General features: G+C 34.9%; 1 protein-coding gene across 1 annotated transcript in view; it reads right to left on the bottom strand.

The window, feature by feature from the left end:
- Positions 1-19,220, bottom strand: part of LOC126968218 (uncharacterized) — a 93,160-nt gene extending 73,940 nt beyond the window's left edge. Inside the window, exon 1 of the mRNA XM_050813086.1 lies at positions 19,071-19,220. The gene's annotated coding sequence lies outside the window, so the exon portion shown is untranslated. The remainder of the gene's footprint in view (positions 1-19,070) is intronic.
- Between the last annotated feature and the right edge of the window lie 243 nt (positions 19,221-19,463).

Genomic DNA, 19,463 nt, shown 5'->3' with positions numbered 1-19,463 from the left:
AACGCGGGAAACTTTACGTGTCAGAATAAACCAATCATAAGCAAAATGTCTATTTGTAAAAATTAAGCATATTCTTGGTTCTCAGGTATAACTTTATACCAAAATTATTTCTAAGGCCGTAAGTCTTGTCACTACAGAATTACATGACAGGGAGAAGTAATTTCAAACTTAGAGTAGCTTTTCATTGCGTTTATTAATAAAACAGCTGGTGTTCCAATAGAGTAAACCAATTTACTGTTAATTGAAATCATGGTACTCAATAACTCTTTGGATTTCCCCCAAAAATATCCAACAGCAATTGGTCCCTTAAAATGCTTTAACTTAATTTATGAGCGATTTAGCTAAAAGCTTACATATCAGTTGCCGGCGTACGTACTTAAAGGATTTCCCAAATTCATATTATAATATTATAAGTGCACCTGTGTAATCATCACTCATAAAGGTTATTACAACGTAGAAGGGCTTAGGGATAAAGGAATGTTATGTTTATTTTATGAGTTATCCTAAAGGATTATTTCGGATAAAATTTCGCGATGGAATCTTGTATCTTTATGTCGTAAATATTCTATGAAGGGTAGTTATAGTATGAACTACGAGTATGTAATACTGAAATAATATTCTTTTTTTTTAGGAGGGGACAAACGAGCGTACGGGTCTCCTGGTGTTAAGTGATCACTGCCGCCCACATTCTCTTGCAACACCAGAGGAATCACAAGAGCGTTGCCGGCCTTTAAGGAAGGTGTACGCGCTTTTTCTGAAGGCACCCATGTCGTATCGTCCCGGAAACACCGCACATGGAAGCTCATTCCACAGCGTCTGAACGGATTCAAAAAATTCTGTTACCAAGAGAAAGCCAGGTTATTTGTGTATGTTAAAAGCTATATATAGCATTGGAAACACAAATAATATGATAACATTGATTGGTATATTTAAGAGGTGTGAGGCTCCTTTGCACCGGATGCCAGCTAGATTATGGGTACCACAAGGTACCTATTTCTGCCGTGAAGCAGTAATATGTCAGCACTACTGTGTTTCGGTCTGAAGGGCGCTGTAGCTAGTGAAGCTACTGGGCAAATGAGACTTGACATCTTATGTCTCAAGGTGACGAGCGCAGTTGTAGTGCCGCTCAGAATTTTTGGGTTTTCCAATAATCTTGAGCGGCACTGCATTTTAAAGGGCAAGGTGTATCAATTAAAATAAGCTGAACATCCTGCTCGTCTCCTCCCTTGTTTTTATAAAAAAAATGAGGACAAATTCGCAGGGAACAACTATTTTTTTTAAACTGTATTTACAGCCAGTGACAACAAACAACAGATCTGCGCTGCAGATAGTGTACCAATATTTATGATTCAAAATTCGAACGTCGCAACCATAAAAATGTTCAATTAGCAGACTTCGCTCAGCTCTACATTTATAAAGTTCAAGTTCTTTGTGATGTGTAGCGAAGTATGAAAAGACGCCGTAACTACTTGAGGCTGACTATAAACCGAGATCTCATCTCTATGCTTCCTAATTAGATTTTTCTTTTTACGTTTGAACCTCCCCAGCGTTGCTAGCTTTACTGAATTCCAAACCTGTTCCATTCTGTAAATTACAGCTAATTTGTATGTAAATAATAGCTTGTAGTAAATCAAATCTTATCAAAACCATTTTATTATATTCTTAGGAATTATTAAGTCCAGGACCTACATGAATAAAGTGATTATGACACTTATAACTGACAGCTATGACTTATGAACATCAAAAATTTTCAAATAACTACTATCCTCGTAAGCCCTTTAAAATAGGTTGGTAAAATCGAAACAACTACTCAAGCGGTACGCAAAGGGGGGTCACTAAAAATTTTGTTACGGATGAGAATGTTTTTACAATTGAGAAACATTTTAACAATCAAAATGACTGTATTTATGCTCAAAGCTCCAAAAAAGCTTCCCAATTAGTTGACAGAGTGCAACGTGGGCACTATCCGACTTCAGTGATGGTTTGGTATTAGCTATGAAGGAGTGATTGAGCCATACTTTTGGGAAAAAGGTATCAAAACATCGGCACAAGTGTATCAAGATACCATTGAGAAGGTAGTGCAGCCAAGACGCTGTTAAGAAACAACACCATGTTCAATAACCAAAAATGGTCCTTCCAGCAAGACTCGGCGCCGGTTCATTTATATCAAGGCTGGTTGGAAACGAACGTTTCGGACTTCATCAGAGCTGAAGACTGGCCGTCATGTAGTCCCGATGCTAATCCGCTGGATTGTGATTGTGATTTTAGAGAGTACGGCTTGCTCTAAGCGCCATGATAATTTGGTGTCCAAAAACAAACCGTACGATTGGCAGTGACGAATTTTCCCACGCACTCTTTGCGTGTTTCTATTGATAACTGGCCTCAACGTTTAAAGGACTGTATTGCAGCCAATGGAGACCATTTTGAATAAGCTTTTTAAATTGTTTTATATTTATGTATTAAACTAACACTATAAAAGTAAAAAAAGGTTATTTTCTTTGTTTCAGTATTTATGGCAAGACTATGTATAGTAAAAACAATTCTACTTCACTTGGTATTACAAATAAACAGTTCTTTGCTCTAAATAAATTATATTATACAGATATGTATTGTCTCTGAGCAATCTCACGAAATTGGCAGAAATTGCAAAATTTGATGAGTGAAGTTTTAAATATAACGTCGAGAAAGGTACTTTAAAATATAATATGAAATATCTTATAAAATAGGTGGTTGTTTGAAACTTAGAATTTAAAAATGAAATATTTTATAATATTAAACCGATGCTCTATGGTAAGAATTAAAAAAAAAAAACTTTGCTCATTTGGAACTTGCAAATAGAGGAAAATGTAGATTAAAGAACAGTTCCAATGAAGTTTCAAGGGACATCAAGAGCACTTTAACTCAATACTTATGCCTTTAACCATCGATGAGAAATGAAACGAAAGAGATTTGTCAGTATTATAATTTAGAAGTGTTCTAGTTCCTGTATTTAATAAGTTAGTAAAATCTCTTTTAAATCAAAATTTACAGCTTGATCATTTTACAAATAATTTTAATTACAATATAATATGTAAATTGACGCAACAAAAATACTCCACTCGTTTATTCTTCCGAATTCAATTAGAAAATACGCAAATAAAATTTCAATGGTCCGAATACTGCAGTGTTTAGTGCAGTTGGTTCTCGTGAATATTGGTGCAATGGTAATTAGACCAATATCGAATAATGGTAACGAGCTGTATCTGCAGTCACATTAGCGACTAACTATCGAAGTATTAAACCACTATTCACGATGCAGGTTTTAAACAATAATGTGTTAGATATTTCTATAAATAATATTGGAACATAAAATTACTATTCAAAATACATATGGTTAAAGAATGTTGTAATTTCGAAAAAAAAGCGACCAAGTGTGAGTGGGACTCGCCATTGAAGGGTTCCATAGCAGCAAGTAACGTATAAGTATAAGTTCGTTGTAGGGTATTTTTTTTTAATTAAGTTATAGATGATAGGATTTATGACATATTAAAGAAAACAAATTACTAGATCTCGTTCCAGCCAATTTTCGGTAGAAATTTGATTAATAATGTACATCATATATTTTTATTAGTTTTATCATTCTCTTATTTTAGATGTTACACACATTTTACCACATTGGTATTGTCTCTCGCGCAAACAAATAAGTTTAAAAAAAAGGTTATTAGAAACCTCAATATCATTTTTGAAGACCAATCCATAAATAATCCACTGCGTTTGATGAAAAAAATATTTTTGAGTTCTAAATATGTCCAAAATTTATTGTTTTTTTTTTTCTATTTTTGTGTGAAAATCTTAATGCGGTTCACAAAATACAACAACAACGTTCCAACACTTTACATATTATATGGTAATTAAAATGTTTTGTAAAACGATGAAAATGTAAATCTTGATTTAAAAGAGTGGCAGTGAGATTTTTGCTACTTCTTCTCATTAGCTCAGCCCTTTACGAAGTAGCAGTAGATTCAATAAGAATTTTTTTTTGATATTCATAAGTGTCATTTACCTGATCTACATGAATAAAGTGATTTTGATTTTTTTTTAATAGTTGGATGCGATTATTAATTATGACAGTAATCACGACCATCATGTTCACGAAGCATCCTTACCGTTCAAGAATTCAAGCTCTCAATTTATTCTTTATTACTTTTTATAAAATATTTTATATTTAAAACGATTTTTAATTTAAACACGATTCAAATATTGGATGCAGCATCTTACAAACTAATTTTTTTTTTGTATATTACAGCCATTATAAAATACTCTATTGATTGAAAAGAGTGGTCATTGAGTTTCTTGTATGTTCTTCTCATGAGGTCTACTGTTTCCGAACATGGATTGGTAGATTTTTTTTATGTAAAAGGAGGACAAACGAGCATACGGTTCACCTGGTGTTAAGTGATCACCCACATTATCTAACAACACCAGAGGAATCACAGGAGCGTTGTCGGCCTTGAAGGAACTCATGTCATATCGTCCCGGAAACAGCGCACAAGGAAGTTCATTCCACAGCTTATAGTACGTGGAAGAAAGCTCCTTGAAAACCGCACTGTGGAGGACCGCCACACATTCAGATGGTGGTGATGATATCCTAACTTGTGGCGTGTCGTGCGAAGTTGGAATTTGGCGGCAGGAATCAGGTGAAACAGCTCTTCGGGACACGCCCCATGATAAATGCAGTAGAAGACACACAATAAATCGATGTCTCTACGCAACGCCAAGTAAGCCAGCCGTTCACAGAGCACCGGGTCCCCCACAATTTGAGCTGCTCTGCGTTGCACGCGGTCAATTGGATCGAGCTGATACTGGGGTGCGCCAGACCAGAGATGACAGCAATACTCCATATGTGGCCAGACCTGCGCTTTGTACAGCGCTAGAATGTGGGCTGGCTTGAAGTATTGCCGTGCTCTATTTATGACGTCCAGTTTCTTCGAAGCTAATTTGGCTTTACTCTCCAGATGGCCTCGAAATTGGCAATCGCTCGAGATATCGAGACTCAGAATTCCGATACTAGGCGAGGCTGTAAAGGAAGTGTTGTCGAAGAGCTGTGATACGACAAATAAGTTTTTTTAGGGGTAAACGCGCAAACTTGAGTCTTTTGGGGGTTAAATTGGACAAGGTTTAATTTACCCAATTCAACAACCTTCTCAAGTGAGGATTCGATAAAAGATACAAGTTTCTCCCGGCACTGCACGACGATTTCCCGAGAGAGACCATGGCCCGTGTAAATATCATCGCCCGTGCTATCGTCTGCATAGCAATGTATGTTGGAGGTGTCCAACATATCATTGATATGCAGAAGAAACAGGGTGGGAGATAGCACATAGCCTTGGGGCACTCCAGCGTTCACGGGCTTGGGATACAAGCCATGACCGTCGATAACGACCTGAATGCTGCGCCCAGTGAGAAAGCTGGAGGTCCACGTGCATATGCTCGCCCAAATGATGGAAGTTTTGCGAGAAGCGCCTTGTGCCATACACGATCAAAGGCCTTCGCTATATCCATGCTTATTGCCAGGCCTTCCCCCTTGCTTTCGATAGCCACCACCCATCTTTGTGTTAGGTATAACAGAAGATCACCAGCCGATCGACCTTGCCGAAAGCCGTATTGTCGGTCGTTGATCAACCGGTGACCCTCTAGGTATACCATGAGCTGACTGTTAATTATGCTCTCCATGATTTTGGAGAGCAGGGAGGTAATGGCTATAGGCCTGTAGTTTACCAGATCCAAACTGTCACCTTTTTTTTGGATCGGATGGACAAAGGCTGACCATGGGTCTGGGACTACGCCTTGTGTATATGAGTGCTGGAATAAACGCGTTAGCATCGGCGTCAACTCAGGGGCACACACACGTTCTAAGTACGATTGGAGAAATGCCATCCAGCCCACTCGACTTCCTGACGTCCAACGAAAACAGAGCTCGCCTAACAGTTTTCTGTATGAACTGTACTTCAGGCATAGAGCTATGACACCGCGGGATGCTCGGCGGTGTTTCTACGTTGTCGTCAAGAGTCGAGTTGGAGGCAAAAACAGCGCAAAGGAGATTGGCTTTCTCTTTCGCCATATGGGCCAGGGTGTCATTCCTCATGTGCAACGGCGGCAGAGACGGCTGGTTGAAGTTACCAAGAGCAGCTTTCGACAACGACCAGAACTTGCGTGTTCCAGTCGGGCAACTGGAAAGCTGCTCGCCGATTTTGACGACGTGCTTCGATTTCGCACTGGCGATTTACCGCTTTATAAATCTGGATACGGTTATATTCCCTCTTCAGAACTTTGCAGTTCGGATCATTTGAGCCCAGCGCCGCAACCCAAGGTCGATACGCCTGTTTTTTGCAGTCAGATGCTGCTTTAACTGACGCATCGAACCAGGGCTGTGATCTGCCTCCGATCGGTACTACAGAGCTTGGTATGAAAACATCCATGCCCTGTAGTATCACATCGCCTACTGCAACGGTGCAGGCACTGGGATCATCTGAAGGGAAACAAACCTTTCAAACAAGATTCAGTTATAAAGAAATAATTATAATAATGTATTCATATATATGGATGACTGTTGTCTTACAAGGATTTAACAATTATAACATTAATTCTATAATCTTCTTATTAAGATTTTTATGGCCGTAACATATCAATTAAAGTTCAAATTGCTCTAACAATTTGTTGTAAAAATTAACTTGGTCAATATTAAAGAGTAAATTGAAAAGGATAACTATTATCCGTGAAATAAATATCTTAAAAACAGAACAATTGCTTTATAGTTAAAGTTTTATGTCTGTAGGTTATTTTATGTCTTATCTATTTGCCTTACATTGTATTGCATTCTGTACCTACCATGATCATTGTTTGTAAGTACCTACTTTCATTGTTAAAATTTAGATGTAGTGACAATAGGTCTTAATGAGAAAAAAGTTATTAAAACCTAAGTTAAAAAGCTGAAAAGTTAATACTACTACGAAATACTACGTTTCGTAGTAATTTCATAGTAGTATTTCGTAGCAAAATTCAAAATATGACTTGTGTATTATAAAATATTTAGGTGACACTTATAATTAAGGTGACACTATTTTTGGAGGCTATTGTTTGTAGCTAAGTCAGCGTGGCATTATTTCAAAATAACAATAGACTTGCTAATGATACACTTGCATACTCATTTCATATTATTATGAAAAAAAAAATAACGTGGGTAAAATTTGATGCATAAAATATAATTGAGAGTAAAATCATATTAACTATTAAATGTCTGAAAAGTTAGAACTGTTGGCTCGTAGCCTTTGGTTCGACCCTCGCCCGTCATGTACCAATGTGTGTTCGATTTTTGAATTCATAATGCACGATTTTTCGACACTTTTGAGATTGGAACGCTCTTGTGATTCCTCTGGTGTTACAAGAGAATGTTATGGGTCGTGGTGATTTCTTTCATAAAAAAATCTTCAAACAGTCTTTATATTAGATCCGGTTCGTCGGTCCGGTCCGTACGGGAGTGATAAAAAAGAAAGCTTCCGTGAAAGCTATTGTGTATGAGGAAGATATGAAGTGGAATGCGAGTTTGTCCCCAAATCGAATCATTGTAATTAATTTATTCATCTAGGACAGCCTTTTTACTATATATAGGCGCTATCGGACAAGAGAGCCTCTTGACGTAATGCAAAGTTGTGAGGCAACCACCCATGGACATCCAAAATACCAGAAGTCACGAGATTCGTTGCCGGCCTTAAAGGTGAAACTATCCTTTACGCTAGAAGATCAAGAATGTCAAAGTAACCTATACTATATCATTATATATTTATAGTTCACCACTTCTAACTTAGATTTCTATTTACCAATTCTATCTTGGCACGGGATGCCACAAATTAACAGTTCATCCCCACAATTTGGATGTTTGGAGTTCTTGCACAGTGCTGTTTTCAAGGAATATTTTTCCACGTACAACCAAGCTGTGGAATGGGCTTCCTTGTGCGCTATTTCCAGGACGATAACTGGATGCATGGGTACCTTAAAAAAATATATGTATAATGCAAAAAAAGGCTGGCTACGCTACGCTAAGCTCTATAATAAAAGAGAATAGGTGTGTGTTACATATAAGTTTACGTAAAATTCGAGTAGCGTCAGGACAAGTGAGATGAAACATTACACACATATAAAGGACGGACGATATGACCACTTTGACGAACATAGTGACGTTTGTACCTACGATAAGTGGCGCTGGTAGCAGTGATTTTGTATATATATATATATATATACAAAATCACTGCTACCTAGCTGCTATATCGTCTCGTCCCTTATTTTCATAAAAATATATATATATATATATTTTTATGAAAATAAGGGACGAGACGAACAGCACGTTCAGTAGTGCCGCTCAGGATTCTTGAAAAACCCAAAAATACTGACCGGCACTACAATTGCGCTCGTAACCTTTTGACGTAAGATGTTAAGTCTCATTTGCCCAGTTATTTCACTAGCTATGGTGCCATAATTTACACATCACTGCTTCACGGCAGAAATAGGCGCCATTGTGGTACCTATAATCCAGCCGGTATCCTGTGCAAAGGAGCCTCCCACTGGTGCTGAGCATTGGAACATCATCTAATAACAACGAACGAGATTACACAGGTAAATGCAAAGTCACGGGTATAAGCTAGTGTTCGATAAAATCTACTTTTTCCTCATGTCCGTTATATATTAAAACGTTATTCATCAGAAAAATACGCTTCTTTCTAACTTATTTAAAGTTGAAGCGTTTCTTGTGGTTGAGTTGCGAACTCTCGAGTTTTTGTTTGTAAGCTGATTTATTCCTTTTCATTTTATATAAAGGTTCACACATACATCTAAGAAACTTGAATGCAATCGGGTTCGAGAATAAGAAGAGAAAGAGATGTAAAAGAAGAAAGTTATTTACTAATCAACCTTTTGTTCGAAATAGGAGTGGTCTTATTCTGACCTATCGGATGTTTAAAATAAAAATGTTGATATGAGCTTGTCTAAAATAAGTATTTATAATCTCATATTAGAGTTAAAATGCTTAATATTATCTCTCAGAAAATATTGTTTGACTCACAGAAGCTAAGCCTAAAACCCACGATAGTCGGTCGTTCAGTTTCTTCGTATTCGACGTTGGTTTTTTGATGTCAGTCAGTTCAAAATAATAAGCTAGGGTCATATTAGGCTTAATGCTAAAAAATTTAAATAGAAGCGAAAAAAGAATATTGGTGTTTGAAATTAGATTACTATTGTTTTATTAAAATCAAACCAGGTAAACCAAACGAATATAAATAAAAATAAATTTAACATCTTTGCTTTGTTTTAATTTTTGACAATTTATCTTTTCGACTACTTTTTGACATTGTGAGATTTGTTTTATTTATGTATTTACTAAGGAAACTAACAGATACATCCACTATACTAAAAAAACGGAAATAAAATATAAAAAAAATACATTATTGGATATATCCTACAAAAGTTTCACTGATACCAAAAGAATAATAATATAAAGACCATTAATTATTATTATTATGTATATTGCATATTAGTTATCGGAGGTTTTACAACGATTATGAATAAAGTATTTAATCGAACGTTCGATGGCTTAAAACATATTTTAACTAATATAACCTATCAGGTTATATTTACTAAGCGTTTTAATATGAATAAGGCAGTTAGTACACTATTTAAAAGATAATAATTTTCTATATTCGAATAACTTATTGTACAAACACATCTACATTTTCACTGATGTTCACAAAATATTAGCGAAATATTCGCTCCATTAAACCTGCATACATCACGTACGAGTTTGTCACTTTCAAGTTTACTCTTCACACTTCCCGTCTGCAACTTTGACTTCGCTCAAACTGCGAAGTGAATTCCATTTGAGATCTGTACATTTATCGCGAGTTGATAATGAGGGCACACGTTGCGAAACTTTATGATAAATTATTTATAATATTTAATTAAACTTTCAATCATATTTCATAATAGTTGACCCGGCAAACATTGTTTTGCCATATAAATTATTTTTAGAGTTAGACCGTTTCTTGGACATTGCAACATAACATTATTTTTCTAAAATAAAAGTAGATTAAGTTACTTCTTATTACATCAGCTACCTGCCAATAAAATTCTAGTCAAAATCGCTCCAGGTATTTCAGAGATAAGCCGGAACAAACAGACGGACAAAAATTGTAAAATGTTACTTTGGTGTATGTACCGTATAGGTAATTATATATTCATATACAAGTAGTAAAAAACGGTTATTTCAATATTACAAACAGACACTCCAATTTTTAACCGACTTCAAAAAAGGAGGAGGTTCTCAATTCGTCGATATGTTTTTTTTATGTTTGTTACCTCAAAACTTTCGACTGGGTGAACCGATTTTGATAATTCTGACCGTGTGGTCCCGTTGTAATTTGGTCCAGATCTAACAATGGCATCCATGAGAAAACCAATAAAGTGCTCCACATACGTATATAGCAAAGTGGATGATAAATGTACAAATAACTCAGTATCGCGCCAACCGATTTCGATGATTCTTTTTTGATTGGAAAGGATATACTTCAAAGATAGTTTGGTGAGAGTTTGGTAAGGTTCTGATTACGGAATTCATGAAAAAGTAACGGAACTCTTCAATTCTTAGGAGCAAATTAACGATACTCTGCCGAACCTGCTTATGCTATCCGGATATTTAAGTCATCTACCATAACATAGTTATGGTCAAGTAATTGTCGTAGTCGAATATGTTGATCAATGGGACTCCTTAACGACTTACAGTAAGGGTGCGATTTGTGGCAGAATATCTTAATGTCTGTAATCAAATTGCAAAGCGCTTACGTTCATTGCTCAAGTTTTTTTTTTAATATCTACACATATTTAGATAAATTGTTAGTTACTGTACTTCTAATTTACTAAAAATCAAAAATATTTTAACAAAAAAACAACAGACTTCAAAAACACTATTCCAAAACTATAGATATAATATGCACTAAAAAGTATAAAAATAATTGCGTATTTTTATAAAATCTAATTAATTAATCTAATTCTAGTAACGATTATTGTAATATTTTGGAGTCGGTGTCATCCAAGATAGGTTTTGTAACTACATACATAGTTATAGGTGAGATGTGCTTGAGTCGTGAGGAGGCGAGAGGCGAGAGCGGGTCGCGGCGGAAGGACACCAATGCACACCAAAAACTGCACTAGTTTGGTCCAACTTGAGAGATAGGGTAGTTTTTATTTCGATTTGGGACCCATAAATATTTTTATTTTCAATATTTGTTTTGTATGGACATATTTTCTATGAGAGAATTTAGTGACGCACGGTTTGACAGTTCCGCTGTGAAACAATTTCATTCTAACAACAGGGAGCATATTTACGAAATAATTTTTGATGTTTTGAAATATAAAACAGTTGTATTTTTACTATCTACAGAACAACGTCTGTCGGGGCAGCTAGTTTATTATAATATAGATAGTGACATAATATACAAACAAACGTGAATACGGACCTTAAGTGACTTTTGCAATATCCTGCGTTAGCAACGGTTGGCCCTTAAATAAAAGTAAAACAAGATTGACTTTCAGTGTCGCTTTTACACTAGTTTATTTTTTTGAATTAAATATCTACTAATTATATAAATTATATATTTAGAATTTATTCTTTTTCGTGGTAAATGGTTACCTTTATGAGGTAATAATATTTCTCGATTTTTTTCGCTTAACATTCTTTTGACACTATCTACAGAAATTTATAAATATCTTGCCCCAGACTAGGCATGTACTTGTATTAAAGATGCAAGACATCTATACACTGAACACAATATAAATATTTACATAAAAAATACTTTTTGCGACATGACTGACCACCGATCCAACCTAATCAAGTTGAATTACCTAATGCTTAAGAATTAATTGTAGTAATTACTTTAATTTTAAAGTGAAACTTTTATTACATCGTCTGCAACTTTTTCGTCTGTGTGGTGCATGTCGCGTGACGGTCGGGCGGCGCCTATAGTTCGCAGCAGCTGACCGTGTAGTGTATAGAGTATTACTCATTTGTGCCAGTGCTCCACGCTATTTTGTTTGTTTTTGTCAGTGTTTTATGTAATCCTTTTCAATCAATATTTTTAACCAAGGCTAAGACATAGAGTTCAATAAAAATATTAGTTGGATACTTAGTCTACTTTTATTATTTCCCATTATCATTCCAATTTTCCAAGTATATAATTAAGATTGAAAATGCGATTTTTATACCCTTAATGAAATATTATTCCAAAAAATTTTAGTTAAATGTCTAAAATGTGAAAAAAGTTTCACTTTTACCGTGGTTTCATAAAACCACACAATTCCTTTTTGTTTGTTATATTATTTATTTTGTATATTTTAAGCGTTATAAATTAACTATTAACTAATAGATTAGTCTATACTCTAATGTAGAAATAGAACAAGCCTCAGTGGTTCTTTATTGCTTTGAAGCCATTATTTAAACTTGTATTTTAATAATAAATAAATAAAAATAAAAAAACATACAATATGATATCCATGACTCAAAAAGAATACCGCTGAATTTGTTGCGCCCATCCTTCTCAGGTCTGAGGCCTTCTTTTTGGAATGGGTGTTAGTTTTTGACTTTCAATAAGTGATGTCATAACCTATTTTAAATAAAAATATTTAAATTTTGAATGTCACAAACAAACATTCAAATGCGCTATATAAATGTTTGCATCTACCGGAATTCAAACCAGCATCAAACTAACCCGCAGCTAATCAAAATTTTACTTCAAGTAAAGTGAAGATTGAAAATATATTTCGCAAACTCTTGTTTCGAGTAATTAATCCAATAATTACAAACGGCTTATAATATCCTATAAACCTAAATTAAATTGGTTCAAGCAATTTGCAGCACGCACGAAATTACCAATTTAATTTCCCTATCTGTTTATGCGAGAAATTAAATGATACTCAATTGAAAACACTTGACATCTCTGCGATCCGACGAAACTCGCAATGAAAATATTTACGTTTTATGGAATTCAATATGTTTATATTATATATTCATGAACATGGAAATCAAGCACTTAATGTCAGCGAGCTTAAAACAATATTATCACTTGGTGTTAGCTTAAATTAAGCATAATGCATTCCAAATTGTTTTAGCTCGATAATTCTAGAGTGTTCATTTAAATGTTCATATTAGTATTTTTAATGGCCGAATTCTAAGTTTATATTGAAATTCGTTTAGTTTTATTTAGCATATTTATATAATCAAAATAATTACTATTATTATCTATACATTGCTACCTTCTAACAGGAAGGTCGTTTTATAGTGTTTATATTTGTGATAGAACTTGATTCGACAAGCTGTGTGAAAGTATTTTGTACTGCCTCCTGAGAAGATAAGATTTTATAACGTAGAAAATTGTTCAAATGACGATAAAAATGGGAGTCGGTTGGATCAATGTCTGTCGAATACGGAGGGTGACGAATGGTTTCTAATTGCAGTTCCTGTAGAGTTAAAACGGTATCTCGTGCTGTGTGAGGTCTCACGTTATCATGGAGCTATATTGGTGAAGATCGATTCATGAGTCGGAGCTGTTTCACTGCTAGTTTCGCTATCATTGTTCGGAGTTCAGCATAGTAGATATCTTCCGTTATTGCTTGACCAGATTGGAGCTATAGTGAGTAACACCATGTTGAGACCACCAAACAGTTGCTATTACCTTTTTATTGGTAAGCTTTGCTTTAGGACACTGTTGCGTCGTTTGACTTGGGGTCAGCCATTGCATTATTCGCACCACGGCTATCGTATAGAATCCACTTTTCATTGCATGTCACAATTCTATCCAATATTCCTTCATTTCTGTATCGATTCAACAAGGAAGTCATTATTGTTGGTAAGGTTACGTTAAACTATGCCACTAATTCCTGGGTAGTTTGGTTCAGATTGGCTTCCACCATCTCTTTCAATTCATTGTTATTGTATAAGTGTGTAAGACTGCCCGTCTTCCACGTGGTTTGTTCTTCAAATCAAAATTTCCATCACGAAAGCGTTTTAACCAAAAGCGTTCATTAGCAGTCCCTAATGAAAATGACAGTCGAAATTCACATATATCACCTATGTACACACCATAACATTACGTAGAATATATTGAGAGACAACAGTTAAAATGGTTTTAATTATGGCCTTAATGTTTATTCACGACCTAGGTTATAAATAGCGCGAATACCCCCCCTCTTCTGCAGCACAAATATTGTATTAATATCGGCAGCGTTGCCCCATAGCTATATACCATAAGACATAACACTATGAAAATAACTAAAAGTATACTAGTCGCGCCGTATCTATGTCAGTTATTTGTCTAACCTTTTTAACCACGTATGCTGAAGAAGTAAGTTTATTAAGTAATCTTTCAATATCTCCCATTGTTGTTTGGAGTCAAGATCACTTTGTGTCGTAGGATGCTAATTCTAATTAGCCCAGTAATTTCCCCCACCCCTTAAATCGAAACACAACAATGTTTGGACGTTGTTACTTCACGGCACAAAAATACTTCCCTTGATACCTACTTAGCCGGCATAGTACCTATACAAAGAATCTGCCAATTGAATAATAGGTAAATGTATAAAAAAATGAATAAAGCGTGCGGAGACCCATAATTATCCAAATTTAACGATATTTTTTTAAGTGTTAATTCTGCTGTTTTGTCTTGTTTTTTACCAATTTGACACGTGTTTCGCCTATACACGAGGCATCTTCAGGAGAAGTTGGCTTGCCGAATTTTGAAACGAGACTGATGCTTGGACTTTAACACAAAATTTCATATTTTTCCCAAGGCGTATGACACCAACCCTTCGTTGAGTCCTTAATATTAAACGTCTGAGTAAATAACGTTTTATAAAGCGTTAAATAAATAATAATATTCTTAACTTGTTGTGTTAAAAGGGTAAAAGCGTGAAGCAGACTGTGACAAATTAATCTGCTAACTCAGTGCCACAGTTTCTGTGACGTATATGAGATCCCGGCTTGTCAACAAGATATATTACAAACTCTCGCCATGAATGTTATCGCTACGGTAACCGCTCTAGAAATACATTGTTTTAGCTTGCCGTACAGTCCAGCTATTACTATCAATTAATTTATTAATTTACTGCTATAACCAAATCTGAACTTTACTAGAAATGTTTTAAAATCTATTTTTAGTTTATAAGTTGACTGTTTCTCTTGTTATGAAAACGACTTTTTATGGAATAGAGGTACTTCTTCTTCTCACGGGCGGTTTCCGCAACTAAACGTCATATGTTCAACCCTTGCGTGCAATGGTTGTTAAGATTACTCAAACCAGCCATGCATCTCCAGGAAGTCACCCAAATTCGTAAAATTGCCGAAGACTTCCTGAAGAGCGCCTAGTGAGCCCAAGTGCTCCATCACAAAATGGACGGGTATTCATTCTGCCTCTAGGCAGCCTCTGCATAGGGCACTATCAGTGACACCTATATAATACTAGCTGACCCAGCAAACGTTGTATTGCCGATATTAAAATCGCGATACAAAAGTAACTGTTGATCGTAGATGGGTGAAAATTTGAAGTTGTATGTATTTTTTAATGCTGACTCATAATCAAATAAATTGAAAAGAAATGTCAGAAAAAATTAAAAAAAAATTCGTGTGGACCACCCTTAACATTTAGGGGTATGAAAAATAGATGTTGGCCGATTCTCAGACCTACTCAATATGCTCACAAAATTTCATGAGAATCGGTCAAGCCGTTTCGGAGGAGTACGGGAACGAACATTGTGACACGAGAATTTTATATATAAGACAAGATAAGGGGGTATGCATGAGTTATAGAGTGTTTCTAAGAATCATAGCCTTGTTTGCTTAGGATGTCCGCTAGATGGTTTCCACAGCGCCATCTTTTTCTGCCTGCAGTAATGAGCAAGAATTATCATGTTCCGGTTTGAAGATAATCGTTACCTAATTGATGGTAGCTATCGATTTTTTCTCGAACCTGACGGAAAAAACCGGCTGCTGTTGGGAAATACTATGCTATGGAAGAAAATGGATGAGGCCTTCACCCAAAGGGGGGAAACATATAATCACTAATAATTAAAACTAAAAATAGCAACGAATACACATAAAACTAATTCTCTTTGTTAGGCTTTAATAAGGTAACTAATAGCTATAACTAGATAAGGTACAAAAAATCTGTAGTTCAGTAAGGAATGGAAATAAATAATATATATAATTATAAAAATAAATTTAATAAATTTTCGTTGTGAAATGAAACGTTTTTTTATTATTGAGATTAATAATATTATTAGAATATTATTTATAAAGGAATAATTCTTTAGCCGCGTTGGGCACTTTTTGGTAGGGGAAAATCTTACGGGTTCACGTTACCGAATTGCTTATAGCAGTATATCTGTAGCTATACAGCTGACGTATTTACGATTTAGTGAAAAGTTCAAAGTTTACATACTGTGTATTGAGGATATTGTGATTTTGTTTTATTAACGTATTATTGATAAAAACGTTCGAAAATAAATTGAAATTAATAATTTAATTGTTTCTAAACTAAAGAAATTTTAAATTTTAATACTAAAAGTTATGAGTTCTCACTTCTATCCGCAGACTCTACAACTGCCAATTTTTTTATATTTAAAAACAATTCTAATCAGTACACATTTCAAATATTAATATTACCTTTGACTACAAATATTATGAACTTTATAATGAGTTATGGGAATTATTCTAGCTCTTAATATTATTCTCTTGAATAAAATTGAACAAAATGAGATCGCTGAGAGCTTTCAGGCCCTCAGGGAATTAATTTACTATAGATTTGTCTAAGCTTAGTTTTTAGACGTTGAGCCACAAATGCCTACGCAGTTTTTAAATAACGTATAAATTAATTTTCAATTTTAGTTGTTTTAATTTATTTTGTACTTGAGAGAAAGTAATGGTTTGTGTAGCCTGAATTTATTCCGAGTAATCACCGACAATTTTCGTAGTTGACCAGTGGGAGGCTCCTTTGCCGGCTAGATTATGGGTACCACAACGGCACCTATTTCTGCCGTGAAACACTAATGAATAAATATTACTGTGATTCGGTCTGAAGGGCGCCGTAGCTAGTGAAATTACTGGGCAAATGAGACTTAACATCTTATATCTCAAGGAGACTAACGCAATTGTAGTACCGCTCAGAACATTTGTGTTTTTCAATAATCCAGCACTGCATTGTACTGGGCAGAGCGTATCAATTACCATCAGCTGAACGTCCTATTCGTCTCGTCCCTTATTGTCATAAAAAAAGATATCAGATTTATGGTAAAAATATCGGATTTAGTGAAGTGAAAGTCCATTTTTACTAAAAATAGAGAGGTTAGGTTTTTTGATGATATAAGATTTATGTTTTCACAAAAAAATTACAGGCTTATATACAGTTTAAACTATATTGACAAAAATTTTTGTTATAGATTTTTGCTCTTTTTATCGTTTTGCCAATTAATCGACGTAATATTTAAGTTAATAAGTTAGGTATATTGCTTAATTGTAAAAAAGTTAAAATAATATATTATATTGATTTAAGTGGTGACTTCGTTTCAGCTTAAGTTAAAAGATAGCTAAAGTTTTGGTACACGGCACAAAAATATATTTTTGATTCTCATGAGTCACGAACACATGAATTTTTATGTAAAGGTTTTGTAATAACTAATAAGTAATTTTTTTTTTCGGTAGGTTTTCACTGTATTGTAACAAAAACTTATTAACACATATCACGCTGCAAGTTAGGATATAATCCCCACCATCTGGATGTGTGGCAGTCCTCCACAGTGCGGTTTTCAAGGAGCTTTCTTCCACGTACTACAAAGCTGTGGAATGAGCTTCCTTGTGCGGTGTTTCCGGGACGATACGACATGGGTACCTTCAAAAAAAGCGCGTACACTTTCCTTAAAGGCCGGCAACGCTCTCGTGATTCCTCTGGTGTTGCAAGAGAATGTGGGCGACGGTGATCACTTAGCACCAGGTGACCCGTACGCTCGTTTGTCCTCCTATTCCATAAAAAAAAATACTAGATTAGAACTTCATTGACTTACACAATTGATACAAGGCGCTTGCAAAGATTACTTCTTGACGCTTTTGAGCATTTGCTATCTCTCTTACTTGTGATTGGGTAAGAGGGTATTTTATATATTTTTTTTTATTTTTCACCATTTACTTACGCATTCAAGTCACACTGATACCACTTCAATATTGTGAATGCCCTAAAATGAAATTACTTAATTGATCATAAATTTGCGTCTATTTAAAAAAATATAAGCTTAAGAGTATATTCTTTCATATTACTTTTAATTAAGAATGTAAGTCAGTAGTAGTCAGTGTAGTAAGAATAATAAGTCAAATCTAACAAAATACATTTAAAGTTCTCAAAGAAAAATCAAATATTTTTATTTTTATTTTTAAGGGAAACTTACAAAAAAATAATAACATATAAATAACAAAAATTATGTTTTTCCTTAACCAATCAAGTTTCCACAACCTGAAATGAACAACACCAAATAATGTAAATTTAGTAGCAGTGCGCAAGAATTATCAAGTATTCTTTTTCACTAGTTTTGTAACCAAATTTTAGGCATTTAGAAAAACAAGAAACAAAAATGTGTAACTTGAATGTTACTGAGTTTTTTCGAAGCGCTAAAGGTAGAGAACCTTTGTATTTTCACCACAGTGACCACGGTTGAACCCTCACCAATTATTAATGAGTTTTAAGTTTTATAAAGTCGGCAGCACTCCATAGGCCGCGCTAATGACATACCATCAAATAACCCTTATGCTTATTTGTCCTGCTCTTCAATAAAAAATAACCCACAAAGGCCACAAATAAGGGCTAAAATAAGCAATGCTAGACGAATCTAATGTATAAGTTGCATTACAAAATCTCATATAAGCCAGTTAATAAAACTTACAATGCTAATACATACAATCTTAAGTGACAATTTCAAAATTTTATTAAAATTAACAATTTACTCCAACTTACTAATTGGTGTAATCCTATCCCATCAAACGTTTAACACATATTAAAACAGTTCACTGAACTTATTAAATATCTTTAGCACATAACATAACGTCAGTCACAGTTTCAAGTCCCGCCCATACTCTACACCACGCCACATACGAGCGATCTCATCGAAACGCTACGTCAAACTGAGCTTTAAGGCTGCGTTGCTTGCAAAATCCTCTCTGGAACATCAGGATGCATAGAATGAACCTTCGCAAAGCTTGTTTCCATCTTAATCACAACCAATTAACTTTGTAATAAGAAATATCGTACCATTCTATTATTTTCTTTAAATTGTGGCTTTTGTGGAAAGGTCACCACAACTGAGCCAATCTCAGGTTGAGGTAGGCTACGAAGTAATGAGTAAAGGTA

This window comes from Leptidea sinapis, chromosome 15 (assembly GCF_905404315.1).
Source record: "Leptidea sinapis chromosome 15, ilLepSina1.1, whole genome shotgun sequence".
Classification (NCBI taxonomy): domain Eukaryota; kingdom Metazoa; phylum Arthropoda; class Insecta; order Lepidoptera; family Pieridae; genus Leptidea; species Leptidea sinapis.
Note: the sequence above shows the minus strand (reverse complement) of the source record. Positions and strands in the feature narration are given on the sequence as shown.